General features: G+C 31.9%; 1 long non-coding RNA gene across 1 annotated transcript; it reads left to right on the plus strand.

Moving 5' to 3' along the window:
- Window positions 1–551: 551 nt before the first annotated feature.
- On the plus strand, window positions 552–2,967 carry LOC146917409 (uncharacterized). Its single transcript, XR_015015609.1, has 2 exons — window positions 552–2,059; window positions 2,731–2,967. It is a non-coding gene; the product is annotated as an uncharacterized LOC146917409 (long non-coding RNA).
- The last annotated feature ends 513 nt before the right edge of the window (window positions 2,968–3,480 follow it).

The following is a 3,480-nucleotide window of genomic DNA, read 5'->3' on the forward strand; positions in this document are numbered from 1 at the left end:
TCGCATGCATAGATGTTCCTTTGGATAAGGAATGGATTTTGTAAGACCCGTAATTTTGAAAATAAATTAATATTAATAATATAATATTATGTTACTTCGCCTATTTTAATTTATGATCAAATATAAATAAATAATACCTTCGACGATGAATTTTCATCGCTACTCGAATATTTTGTAGTTTTTGTCGCGATAGCGACTCATGATAAAAATTTCAGAAAATTTCTCGATAATTTAATTTTCAGTCTCTTCGACAAACGAAAATTTGATCGCGCTTAATTTTTAAAGCAAACTCCGTTTGGTACGAAATTTTTTGTATAGATTCATAAAATTATTTATGATTGATTTATGTAATAAAAATATTTTTTCCATCAAAAATTTTCTCTCATAAGAATCAATTGTAACTTGTAAAGTCTAATGATAATTTGCTTTGCTTTAAGGAAATATCTACTTATCCCTATCCTCCCTCTTCTCTTTTCATTCTCTCACGTGCTCTCTCTTCTATCTCTTTTCTTTCTTCTTTCTTATCTCTTCCTACTTCTCTCTCTACAACACCATAAATCACCTCCCATCCCCCTTATTTCTTCATTCTTTCATTCACTTCATTTCCTCTTCTCTCTCACGTATCCCTCTTCTCTTTCTCCTATCTTCATACTTCTCTCTTCTTTCTTTATTCTTTCACTTCATCTTCTTTCTTCCTTTTCTTTCACGTTTCTTTCTTCATTCTTCCTTCTTTCTTCTTCTTTCTTATTTCTTCTTCTCTCTTCTACAAAATTTTTTGTATCTTATGTACATATACACAATCAGAGACATAACCAAACTAAAAGCTCAAGAATTAGTTTGGTCATATTTGTACTTCTCATCCCTTTTGCCTTTCCATTTTCTATCAAAACTTCTTTCTTCTTTACATCTCACAATCAATCTTGAGCCTCAATCAATTAAGTGATTTAAGGGTTTTAATTATTAACAAGTTCATGTTAGTTTTGTAGTCATGTAGTGTTTGTTGAAGGTAAAAATAATTTCTTTTTCTCTGTTATGACCGTGAGGGCCTGTTTTATGGTTGGTTTTCTAATTGTGTTTTTTTAAGCAAAATCATTAATTATTTTAAGTAACTTGGTTATAATTTTCACTCTTTTCTTTTGTTTCCTACTACTTTAATTCATTTATTATTAAAATAAGTTTCTATGTTGTTGAGAATTAAAATAAAATATAAATATTTGATTTAAGTATTGGTTGGATAATATCAAGATATAGATGGATCCAAAACATAAAATGAATAAAAATAAAATTCCATGAACTAAGTATTTAGTTTTCAAAGTTTATGAGTTTTAAGAAATATGTTAAGGATATACTTTTAAGCCAACACCCTTTCGCCATATATGGAACCTTCCCCGGAAACATTGGACATATTAGACTTTTAACGTGTGTATATATGCATATGGACGATGCAAAGAAAAATGAATATATATGAACATTTGGACTTTGACTTTCCGCAAAGAAAAATGAATATATATGAACATTTGGACTTTGACTTTCCTCCGAATCATGACTAACAAAGTTTAACAATATGAACGTAGGGAGATGTTATGTTTTTTTTAGTATTAATGAAGGGGAATAATTAAAGGTTATGGATGAATTTTGGTCAGAAATTATATTCTATCTTTGCTCTACTTTAATGGCCGAGGCTTAATAATATTTACCATATTTTAAATAAATCTTTGACTTGTGTGTTGTGTGTTAAAAATCTTTTCATTTACTTATTGTTGTCTAAAACAAACATGCTAAATTGATTATTACGGTTTTATTTTTATAAATAAGGTAGAATAAGCTTATCTCACCTTTGTTCTTTCAGTTACTCTGTTTTTTTATATTTAATTGTAAAGTTATTTCACCTCCACCTATATATATACATATGGACATCTAGAACTTTGATTTTTCAATCACTAAGAAAGTATATCTATGTGACCGTAAAACAAAATTGGAGATATCACCTTTGCGAATGGTATTGGGTTCTTGAGGGTCTTTCATGACTAAAAGAAGTATAAGGGAATACTTTGCTCAGGTAAGGGCACTCTCTCGAAACACTATAATTACTTAAATGCTTGGTTGGTTTATGTGCTTATATATGTGTTGTTTGTGAATTTGAGTAAATGTGTTTGCCCAGTTGGGGATGATTTTCTATCAATTTGATTATGATCTGTTGATGTGCTTTGTTTTCAAATAATTGAAATGCTTGATGAATTTATGCTTTTATGCAAGAGATGAATTGTTTACATATGCTTTTAAGATATGTAAGTTGTTGCATTAGCATATAAGGGGAATCGTATGCTCATGCATTTCATAGTAAACGTGGCCACCAGAGAGGAGTCACGAGGTGCACACCGGAGAGGTGGCACGGGGTGCGTTGAAGACCACCTTATCCCGTAGTGGATCATTGAGTCTGATAGATGGGTAGATACTCATCTCCTTATGTGGAGTTGCCACAACCCTCTGCGGAGGTGTATTAATTCCGGAATCATTTGCATGTGATGTCCTGTGATAGGCTTCACACTCATGTAGAGTCTGCATTTTTAGGCTAAATGTGCATTGTTATAGTTTATATGTGAATGTTTACTTTAAAGCCATTTACCCTACCTCTATGCAATGCATGTTGTATTTCTGTAATTATGTTGTTTTTAGATCGTGACCCTTTACATTAATTCGTGGATCGGGCTTTGCCCCACATCCAAATAGGGAGTTGTTAAGCGGGAGTGACAAAGACTTTGGAGGAGTAGCAGTTTGGGGAAGTCAAGCTTGGGTCATCAGTAGGTCTCAAACCAAGTCATTACAGTATAGAGTTAAAGATCAGCGTAGGACTCCTTTTAATTTTGAGCAATACTTTTGGTAGGAAATTCTCCCTCTGCGTAGGGATGTAATTGTATCTTGTAAATTATTCCGCTGCCAAACAAAGCTCTATATAACTCTGACCTATATTTTGAAAAGGAAACCTTTATTTTATTTTGTTAATAAAAGTCTATGACTTGAATATTTAAAGGTTTTATTTATTCTTTCATTTAAAAAAAAAAAATAGACGCACAATTTTTGGTGCTGAAAAACGGGGCGTTACAGATTTCAAATTGGTTCTTCATAGGATAACTACCAAATCAGGCAAAAGATCATTGGTGAAAGATCAAGCTTCAACAATGACTCTTTGATGTGCTGGTAATTTCACAACATCTCTTTCACACCTCTATATAAAGGAGTGAAGACTTAGAGATTTGGCAATGCAAGAACGCTAAACGAAAGACTCACAACATTCTTACAAGTGCCAAACCTCTGCTGAAATTGTTCTGCATTCACTTAGAATTTCTGTGTCTTAAAGTCATATCTTAGAAATTCTTAAGTCATTGAGTCTGTATCTGATTTGTATTGTGAGCACCTCTGATTGTATATCAAGTGTTCAACCTTAAACAATTTTCTGTGTAATTTTGTTTAGTTAGAAGT

This window comes from Medicago sativa, chromosome 6, assembly GCF_051527215.1.
Source record: "Medicago sativa cultivar Bolivia chromosome 6, Bolivia_mono, whole genome shotgun sequence".
Classification (NCBI taxonomy): domain Eukaryota; kingdom Viridiplantae; phylum Streptophyta; class Magnoliopsida; order Fabales; family Fabaceae; genus Medicago; species Medicago sativa.